Consider the following 11,077-nt stretch of genomic DNA (forward strand, 5'->3'; position numbering starts at 1 on the left):
CTGTCATAACCCTCATACCTACAAACTGCTGTGGCAACCCTAATTAAGTCCATCCCTGTTCACTGCTTCCATCAACACCTAACACTTCTCAAAATTTATAATTAATGCAGGTAGTTCTGTCACAGAATATCTTTCGTATTCTGTGAGATTCCACTTCAACTCCTCAATCTATTCAACTGTCTATAAATTCGTTCACAATTATTACCACATTTTAATAGAATTTACAGCTACACTTTAAAATTAATGAGATGCAATATGAAAAATTAAATAAGATTTTCATTTATTCATTTTTCCTAGATAATAATTTCTAGTAAATAGTAACACAGAGGACAAGATAGGGACATAAGTTACAGTTTACAATACAAATACTTCTATCAAGATCAGCAATTACATGAACATTATATGTATAAATCAGTACATGTATAACATTTTTTCTTCATTCTAAACAGTGAAATGTCTCAGTTATGTTAGGAATATGCAAATACAAAGCAAGAATACTTGCCATACTACGGAAATAACTGCTGTCTCTGTTCTGTGGACACACAGGAAGAAAAATCTCTGAAAATGCAAAAGATTTATTTATTTCTAAGTTGTGCTGCAAAAGTTAGCAAAATATTATTCTAAAAGAGCAGTAGATTATTTATTATACTACTGTAAGTCTATTTACACTGTCAGCCTGAGATTTTAGCCCAATAATGATTGTTGCCTTCATCTCTGATTAGCTCTGTTTTCATTTTAGATAAAATTTTAAAACAGGTTTATATTCCTAAAACAACCTTTGACTCCACTTCGTTACTTCTGTAAGAAGAAAAAGTATAGAGGACCTGCAATAATGTAAGGTATTTGGTTGATTAAAAAAGATCTAATAAGGCAAGTTTTACCACATTGAATCTACCCATAAGTTATTTTTTTATTTTTTTTAATGAGTAGATATGGCTCATAATTATTCAATTTTAATTCTTGATTAGCGAAGTCAAGAGCTGTGGTGTCTCATAAGTAAAGCAAGAAATCTTAGGTTTGATCCAAGTCTTATTAAGAGTAGTTGAAGTGGGCTCTATTTTCCTCTTGATATCTCCACTGTACTACAAGCAGACAATCATTTTTCATTTCTGTTCTTTTACCCTTTTCACAAGTAATGTAATTGTTTATAATGAAGTAAAAAATAAAATATTTTTTTCCTGCTTAATACAGGGACATAATATCAAGGAAGGCTTGATAATATTATTTTCAATAATTTTTGAACAGTTGATTAACTGGATAAATCAAATACTTGAAGAAATACTGAGCAGTCAGACCTTCCATTGAATTATGGAGTTTTACATGTATATTAGGACTAAACTGTCCACACATAACATTATTCTACAAAATGGCTGTCATTTACCTACCAGTCACGCAGCACAAGAACCTCCACAAACCACTGAAAATATACAGAGTACCTGAATGTATATTTTTCCTCTGATACTGACATTGTACACATTGTATTCAGTGATACCTCCATAGAGCACAACAGAATTTGTCAAGCTGCGTGCAGCAATTCTTGCCAATAGAGAAAGCTGAAAAGTCACCCTGTTAATGAGTCGCATCATTGTTCCACATTTAGAATATTCCAGTGCTAGATGGATACTACTGTGGATTTATGTTTACAGGAATCACCTGAGAAAGATATAGGAAGAAACGAAAATAAGTTACAGTTTTTGTTACTCAGAGGCAGAAAAGCTGTCCAGAACAATTTGTTCTTAATGGCTGTTTTAGCTCAAAAGAGGCCCTGAAGTAAAGAATAAACAAACTGTCACAGGAACAGAGAGTAAGTCTCTTACAATCAGGGTTAAGGTTCATTGGTACAATTGCTCTAAGGCAAAACATTACCACATCTTGGATTAATCTTGGCATTTAGATAAATATAAAGGTACGGCAGTAATGCACATATAGTGCCTTTTCTGTAACCATTACATATATACAGTACATCAACATGCATAATACAAAATATAATGTCTTGTAAATGTGAAATATTTATATTTAAGTGAAATATAATTCTAAATATATTGAAACAGAGGTTTAGAAATTCAGAAGAATAGATAGGAATAAACAAAAACTAAATAAATACTCTCTGCTGTCCCAGTCTTGCACAAGTAGTATTACCCTTTTTTAAGCCAAACACAGGCTCCAGCCAGCAATCCATCTCAGAAAAACTGACAGTTTTTCCATCTACAACTGGCCTTCAGCTTCCTTCTCCCCCACAAAGCCTCAACATTATATTTTTTTTGTTTTAAAAGATTATTTTAACATATCTTGACCCCCCTCATGAAGAAAAACAGACATGCACAGTGCAATTCCATGCTGGAAGGCCAACTGCAAGTTTCAGAGAACAATACAGAAGCCACTGCACACTCTCTGTGGAGGAGTTAGTCCATCCATATTTGTCTAAATGTTATTATATCACATTACTGAGCAAACATCTAACTTAACATCAGTTAAAAGTTGCACTGAAGCCCTCTTCCCTTCTCTCTGCTTGTAATTCATTGTCCAAGCACCCTGAAGTCCAGGATTTAGCCACATCTCCCCCGCTCACAACCAGAAATATGCCTCTCCATGCATCCCCTGCCATTTCCACCTACAGAAATTCCCTCTCAGAGATGGATCAGAAATATCAGCACACAGGCTGCAGTCCCAGCCCAAGTACTCTGACCCCCTTTGCCACCTTTGAAGTTGGCACTGTCTTAGCTTCAGAGAGCAGCCAAGGACACACAGGAGTTCGGACAGTGTAGGGGCAGGAACAGGACTCACAGCAAGGACCTTTCTTCTCCTGCGTGAAGTTCCACACACCCTCGCTTCGGTCTGTGGTTTCAGTTAACAGGGCATCTCACCCCATGCAGAAATCACGTATCGCCACACTGATACAGTGAAAAACATTTCTGGTCAGCCAAGGAATGTTATGAAGAAGCATGGATTATGAAAATAGGGCTGTGTACAGCTATACATCCATGCTGCTTATCCTGCCTCATTTATTTGCAGAGTGCAGCTAAGAGGGTGAAGTGGAACAACACATTCTACTAGCAAGCATCTGCATCCCAGGTCAGCACTGTGTTATCATTTCTCCTCTAATAAATACTCCACTTAATAAAGCAAGAGCAGTAACAGTCTATCTGATTTCTGGAGAGGGCAATCTCACGAGGACTGCACTGCTCACTTCACAGGCTCCTTGGCACAGGGAGGTGGAACATTCCCTCTGGCCTCAGATATTAGTTCCTGTTTTCCATTATGGTATTTTAGAAACAGTTATACTGTCCAGGCCTTCTCTGGCCTGAAGCAAAGTTAGAACCAGCACTGGTAACAGGCTCTCCTAGGCCAAATTCTAACGTTATTAAACTGCTGTTAATGTAACGTGCCTGTAGACACCACTAGCAAGGGCTGCTGTTGAAATGCACAGAGGAAGGAATGTTCAATGAAGGAGGAAGTTCTGCCAAGCGAAAGGAAGAGCTCTTTAGATAGCCATTACTGATTTTAGATATTTTGAGCACATAAACATATAGATCATTTTAATTCATGCTGCATGGGAGTTATTTTACCTTTATATGTACACGCAGCTAGTGATTTTAAAAGGGCTTGGCTCTAACTGGTTAGTTAATAATTTGGTTTGTTTTTTAAAATACATTGCTACCTGGATTCTGCACATGCAGAAAAGCCAATGAGCAGATTACTAAGCTTTATTAAAGGTGCACATATTGTGATCACATAAGACCTAAAGCCATAATAAGCTTACAAGACATATGGTCACTTAACACCTGAAAAATCTCACTAAGCTTATAATCCCATCAAGTCTGTAATAAATTAATTTATGGCTGTAAAGTCTAATTTTAAAATGATTAAATTTTTTCAAACCACAATAGCCTCCCTCAGAAATTCTAATCCTCTGTCACTAGTATATGCAGGGCATCTCTTAGTTCTCCCACCTGCCTTGATCAAAGTCCCAGTAATGAAGGGAGAGTTTTTGGTTACCCACATCAGCTCTGTAAAAAAGCTGACTCCTTACCATACCCTGCAGGAAAACACCTCTGTACCTACAGGTGCAGAGTTCTGTCAAGTCTCAATCTAATTCGTGATCCTGACCACACTGGTATCCAAACTGAATTGTTTAAGATTTTTTCTTTTTTTCCAGCAAATAGGCACTTGGTCTCCTAAAAACATTGGTGCTGTGTGACTTTCCTCAATATAGTATATTGGCATTCACGAATGGACACTGAGCTAGGCCATAGTCTACAAAAATAAGGAAATCCCTTGGAAAAAAATATAATAAAGCTCTCTTGGAACTGATATACTTTTCTTTTTAGAGAACCAAGTGGGAGCAGGTATACCATCTGTATGGTACTTACCAATTCAGAAGGTCTAATCTCTGAAAACAATCTATTATTTTTTATCTTCATATTTCTTATCTTCATGTCCCACTGTTGGTTCTGCGAAGCATATACAACAACATGGCTTCCGTCCATCCACAAACTGCACACTAACTGCAGAACTCATCACACCTGCTAAGTCTGTGACCTCATCCTTCATGTTCTGTACCTTCCACATAGCAGGAAAAAAACTATTCTGAATGCCACTGATTTCACCAAACATCTGCTCCACAGCATAAGAAACTTGCCTGCAAGCAGGAGCAATCAATCCACTCATCAAACACAGATTTGAACAGACAAAGCTCAGGAAAACACAGAATAGGAAGAGCCTTAGTTAAATGTGACAACGGACTAAAATCACTGCCTCAAAGGGCACAGCAAGCTCTCCCCCAGTGTATGACAGATCAACTCTCAGCATAGCTCCGGTTGCTGAGGCACTAAGATCTCTGGGGTATGCTTCCAGAAATCCTCAGGAGAAATAGCTATAGCAGCATTAAAAGTGTGGGAATATACCATTGGTATGCATCTATCCCCAAAGAAGGAGTTTCTGAATTTTAAGACTGACTGTCTTGTACATGCTGGTTCGCAAAACACAGGAACACACTGAACTTGTCCCAGAAGCACGGGAGTAAGTCTTTATGCATGGGAGGGCAAATGCTATAAGGCAAGCAGAGACAGCACTACAGCACCTGTCTCCACAATACATAGAGAAATATAATTCTGCCTGTTCCAGCTTGTAGATGCACATACAGTGCCACACTACTCCAAAGGTCAATTTTTTCCCCTCTCAGATGATATTCCAGAGACATATACAAGCTGCAAGTAGCCCTATAATTCCAAGGGGAAAAATCCCAACAGAGTGGCATAGAACAAGCATATCACACTTTCACATTTTCTCACATAGGTGCCCAGTTTCCTGGGGCAGAGACTACTAATGCCATGGTAAGTCTGTGTCCGGCAGCACAGAGGCTGTCACTAATTTCTCCCTCACTCTGCATCTCAGTGGTTCCTACTGTCCTGGCTATTAACTTCATCTAGAAGTTTGGTGATTTGGAACTAGAATCTGAGTTTGAAAATCTTTCCTTAAAGTTCATTAACACACAGAGTAACTGATTTTCTTTTTTTAATCACACATTGTCTGAACTCTCTCTCTGTTGTTACAGATGTTACAAAGCATTCAAACATCACACTGGTCATATGTTGAATTTCTGAATACCGACATCTTGCCTTGCATGCTGAACAAGCAATGTGATATAAAAAAAGTCAAGGTCCAAGCCAGTGAACCAGTACTTTTAATTACCTTGAAACAAATGGAATAAACTTTCACCAGTTCCGAGCTGACATCTACTGGTAGAATATAGCAACAGCGCAGGATACTGGGCACAATCGCGAAACACAGTGAGCAATTTGCTAGGGGTTTCTAAGGGGTATCTGGTGAAATGAGCTAGGACTGGAAAGGATAAGAGCTCAAAGACGTAAATATTTATCGTCCTCCCCACCTGTACAAACCAGTGTCTCAGCTATTGGGGTAAGAATCCTACTGTGCAAGGAAGACAATAGAGAGGGTACACACCCCGTGCCACCCTATGGTTTTACCTACACAACCATGGAGAGGACATGAGAAAATGGAAAAATGGAAATGGTCAATAGAAAATCGACCTTGACACTAGAGGCACGGGTATGTGAGTTGAAAGGAAAAAAAAAAAAAAAAAAAAAAAAGGTGGAAAAAAGGGTTCTCTGAGAAAGTTGCTGCTCCAGCTTCCAGCGGGCAGTCCTCTGTCCCAGCACAGGATAGCCCCCAGATCCACTTACAGATACACCCTCGGTGCAGCTTTCTGACAGTACTGACAGAACAGAACCAAGACGGCCATTGGAAGTGAGGACCTGACCATGCAGAAATGATTGAGAATGTAAGCGTAACCAGTGAGGGGAACAAGGGAAAAAGCAGAACTAGGAAGATATAAGGAGCAAGCAGACATCCCTTACCAACCCAATGAACAGTAAAGCCAGGTGCAAAACAAAGCAGCTGGATGGACACAATTGTTTTGGGTGAGAAGATGAAATGCCAAAAGAAATCTCAAGGCAAAAGAGATTGCTCATCTACAGGCTGGTAGAGAGAGACCAGCAGCAGGAGTACAAAGAGCATCTCACTGGCTGAGTGTCAGAAACAATTGACTCAACTGTAATGAAAGAGTTTAGAAATTAATTTTCAGGGAGAGAAAGAGAGAGTTGCCATCTCCATCAGCTCATAATAGGTAATATCGTCCAAGTCAAGATCATTCTGCAATAACTCCTTGGTCAGACACTTGTTGAAGGCTGAGTTAATGAAGCATGAGATGCCTGTAGGAAGTGAGACAACTCTAAATGGCAGTAAAGCAGTAAGTGGGAACAGGGTTGCTTTCTAGAATGGATGAATTCTTTTTTTACTGTAGTACAACTTTCATGGTATTGGGGTTTTGGCTAGGATAGAGTTAATTTTCTTCCTAGTGGCTCACACAGTGCTGTGTTTTGGATTTTTGAAGAAAGCAGTGGAGATAACACACCAGTGTTTTAGCTGTTGCAGAGCAGGGCTTACACAGAGCCCAGGACTTTTCTGCTCTTCTTGCTGCCCTGCCAGCGAGGAGGCTGGAGGTGCACAAGAAGCCACAAGGGGACACAGCCAGAACAGTTGACCCCAAAGGACCAAAGAGGTATTCCCTACCACATGCATCATGCTCAGCAATAACAGCTGGGGTAAAGGAAGAGGAAAGAGGGATGTTTGGGGTGATGGCCTTTGTCTTCCCAAGAAACTGTTACACATGATGAGCCCTGAATTCCTGAGAGTGGCTGCCTGCCGATGGAATATAGTGAAGGAGTTCCTGGTTTTGCTTGGCTAAGACATGTGGCTTTTGCTTTACCTAGTAAACTCTTTTAATCTCAACCCATGAGTTGTTTCACTTTTACCTTTCTGCTTCTCTCCCCCATCCCACCTGGGGAGAGCAAGCAGTGGCTGAGTGGTGCTGAGCTGCCTGCTGGGGTTAAACCACCCAACATGGGCATGCTGGCATAGACTCTTGGATGTATGTAGCTTTATAAATAAATGGCAAAAGTGATTCAATGAGAGAAATGAAGAGCATAGGGAAATGATCATTAGAGAAACCTCACCTTAGATATTGTGTGCAGTTCTGGGCTCCACAATATGAAAAGGATATTAAGATAAACGCATCCAAATGAGGGCAACAAAGCTGGTGAAAGGGCTGGGGGACACAGTCTATGAGGGGAGGCTGGGGACATTTGGCTTGCCTCATCTGAAGAGGAGGCTGAGAGGAAACTTCATTGCCCTCTATAGCTCCTGAGGAAGGGAAGTCCAGGGGGAGGTGCTGGCCTCTGCTCCCTGGGAACCAGTGACAGGACATGTGGGAACAGCACAAAGCTGCGCCAGGGGAGGTTCAGACTGGATGTTAGGAAAAAATTCTTTTCCATGAGAGTGGTCAGACACTGGAAAAAGCTTCCTAGAGAGGTGGTGGATGCTCCCTGCCTCTCAGCATTCAAGGGGCATTTGGACAGTGTCCTCAGTAGCATAACATACCTTTCGGTTAGTCCTGAAGCAGTCAGGCAGTCGAACTTTGATGTTTGCATGTCCCTTCCAACTGAACTATTCTATTCTAAATCTAAGGCAGTTCTGTTGAAGTTAGCAGAGTTATTCCAAATTTACAGTAGTATCTGAGAGCCAAATATGACCTATAAATTAAAGCACTAGTCATCAACTTCAGTGTTTACATCTTGCTATGATCCGGAGTTTACTATAATCACATTTAGACTGTAGGGAGCTTCAGTCCCCCTTTCCCCATTTCCCATGGTTTCTGAAATATTTGTTACTTGCATAATTATGTGTGTTGTCACAGCATTCACACTGTGGAGCACAGTGCTTTAAATATTCACTAAGACAACAAAATTAACATGCTCTAAGTGAGTACTTTGGGGAAATACCATTCAATTTTAATAAATTAAAATAAAGTTTTCATTCACAAGGTTTCATTTTTGCAGGTTACAAAGCTGATTCAACAGTCTCAGAGTAACAGCCAGAAACACAAAGCAAGCATATATCAATGCAGGTGGAGAGGAGGGGGGAGAGAGAGAGGGAATTAACAGTTAGGAATCTGATTTATAAGAGATCTTGTATTAGTTATTCCCACAGCCCATGCAATTATGCAAAACACTTGCCCTTGTTCAACACTGATCCAGAGACAATATTACTGAAATGCATTAAAATACAGCTTTTTTTTTTTTTCTTTGGGGGGGGTGGGGGTATTTTAATTCTACTGTAAAGAATAAGATCAAATTCTAAGAACTTAATTCTGACCAAGCATATTACTTTCTTTATCAAAGGTTCCAGTGTTTTAAATTGTTGCATCACATTTTCACAGACTGCATAAAAACACGATAAATTCCATGACTCAAAATCAGACTAGTTCTTAAACAAAAAACTTCATCCACATGCCATTACAATCACTACCCTACATCCACAAAGGCTGATTTCTTGACACCTTCTTCCTATTCAACTCTTCTTCAGCCAGTGACCTTTCCTTTCTCAGTCTCAGGTTGGTTGCAGATTCAGTATCAAAACCATATAATGCATACACACAATACATGTTTTGCTTAGCCTCTTGCTGCTGGGTCTAGAAATAAGGAGCTGCGGCTTTTTCCAAAGATTGCATTTATCTCTTCCAAGTGAAATATAGTAAAGGTGTATCAGTTACAGGTAAAGATTTTCATAAAGGAGAGTTTCTACAAGAGGACATACACCATTGCAACTTCAGAAACTATACTTGAAGTATGATTTCACATGAAAGATATAGGTTAATCAATGAAATAATTATGTGGTTACAGATGCTAAGGAGTAGGGGCTGAAAATCCATCTATTCTTAACACGCACATTAAACTTTTTACAAGGAATATAGGACATGGTTCCTTGTGGCAAGAGGAGATTCAAGTCAGTGAGCCAAGATGTCCTTTCCAGTCACAGTTAATTTAAAAAAAATAAAAAATAAAAAATTCCTTGTTAGCTCAAGCTGGGTGTGTAAGTTTCTTTTTGGTCACACTCCATCCCCTCATTTCTGAACCTTGGTTGTCAAAACATAATGACCTATTATGCAATGAGTATTGCTTATCTCCACTAAACAATTTTTACATAGATATTTAAAATTGGGAAGAGTTCATCTTGATTAAGGGATAAATGGCTATCCATAACAGAAATTTCCACCAGAAGATACAGAATTTTTGTTTTGTTTCAGTATAATGTTTCAGTATTTTGTTTCAGTATAATATTTGGGGGAAAAAAAAAAAAACATGTGCAAAAAAAAAAAAAAAAAACAATTTTTTTTTTAAAGTTTTTTTAACTTTAAAAAAAAAAAAAACCACTGAGATGAAAACAAACCAAACCAACTTGGTTTTCAAGCAGTGTTTCCCCATTCACAGCACAGACTAACAAAGCCAACAGGCTAAAATCTCTTATAGAACAGAGTCAAAGAAGATTAAGCAATGACAAGCTAAAAATTAAAGGGAAAAATATAAGTAAGACAGCAAATAAGAACATTTAATGGGCAACAGATTCTCTTCTTTCACCACAACTGTGATTTTTGTCAGTATCCTCCCTGCCCAGCTCTACCAATAGTAAGAAAGCCTTACACTCCACATAAAAGAATAAAGTCTTTCATTGAAATAAAAACATTGCTCAGTTCAACAAACCTAGAACATTACCTATACAGGACATCTCTTATTCCTTAGTTCCATTCATTGAAAAAGATTTCTACCAAACCTGTGTAAAAGAAGTCTGCTTTGCTTTAAATACAGGATCATTTCCATCCCAGTAAAAATATCCCTTTCCTGTCACCTGTAAAGAATAAACTTCATATCACCTACTCCCAGCTCAGCAGAGGTACCAGAAGCAGCAGCTGTTTTCTGCTTCCCTGACTACTTCATCCATCTGCTCCTAACAGATTGGGCTGCCTGAGTCAGAACACTTAGCACTTGCTGGATCTACCTAGATATTTTAGATCCAACAGCAACACTTCAGACTTTTGCCAGAAACAAAAAGAAGTCTACCAAAGTTTAGCCCAGTCACCAGGACATCTTGCTAGGAAAAAAAAAAAAAACAAAACAAAACAAAACAAACAAAAAAAAAAAAACAAAAACAAAAACATTTGCAGTTGACAAACACAACTGCATAAAGCAACATAGCCAATACAAACCTGGTTTTGCAGTGCAACTTTGTACTACAGCATGTCAGTGCTGGAGTTTTTGGGTGTATTGAGAGCAACAAAAGTTTAACGAATAACCAAAATTCGAGGTGGCTAAATTGCAGGTCTTTGTAGCTTTAATGACAACAAGCTGAATATATTAGGGAACACCCTGATCCTTATTTCCATCCTACAGCAGCATTTACTAAATGTATTTGTTTTTTAAATTAAGTAATGGAACTGAATAGCCAAGGAAGGAGTGAACACTGTAGAATGTTTAACAAGATACAGTATTTATGCATTGCTTATACCATAACCTAGTATAATTCAGAATAACTGACATAAAACATTAGTGTTATGCATTATCTTTAAGCTTTAAACTTTAAAGCTAAGATTAGAAAATCAAACCAAAACCAGCCTAAGCAGAATCACTCTTATTTTTACATCCTTCCACCTTGTTTTATTGAT

The 11,077-nt window shown here is 38.7% G+C and overlaps 1 long non-coding RNA gene across 2 annotated transcripts; it reads right to left on the reverse strand.

The window, feature by feature from the left end:
- Positions 1 to 502: 502 nt before the first annotated feature.
- On the reverse strand, positions 503 to 10,984 carry LOC119717577 (uncharacterized). 2 transcript variants are annotated; one of them, XR_005267367.2, is made up of 3 exons: positions 10,622 to 10,984; positions 1,566 to 1,653; positions 503 to 558 (listed from the first exon to the last, which is right to left on the reverse strand). It is a non-coding gene; the product is annotated as an uncharacterized lncRNA (long non-coding RNA). The 2 variants fall into 2 exon arrangements; XR_011810955.1 differs by lacking the exon at positions 10,622 to 10,984 and adding an exon at positions 10,131 to 10,290.
- Between the last annotated feature and the right edge of the window lie 93 nt (positions 10,985 to 11,077).

Source organism: Anas platyrhynchos, chromosome 8, assembly GCF_047663525.1.
Source record: "Anas platyrhynchos isolate ZD024472 breed Pekin duck chromosome 8, IASCAAS_PekinDuck_T2T, whole genome shotgun sequence".
NCBI lineage: Eukaryota > Metazoa > Chordata > Aves > Anseriformes > Anatidae > Anas > Anas platyrhynchos.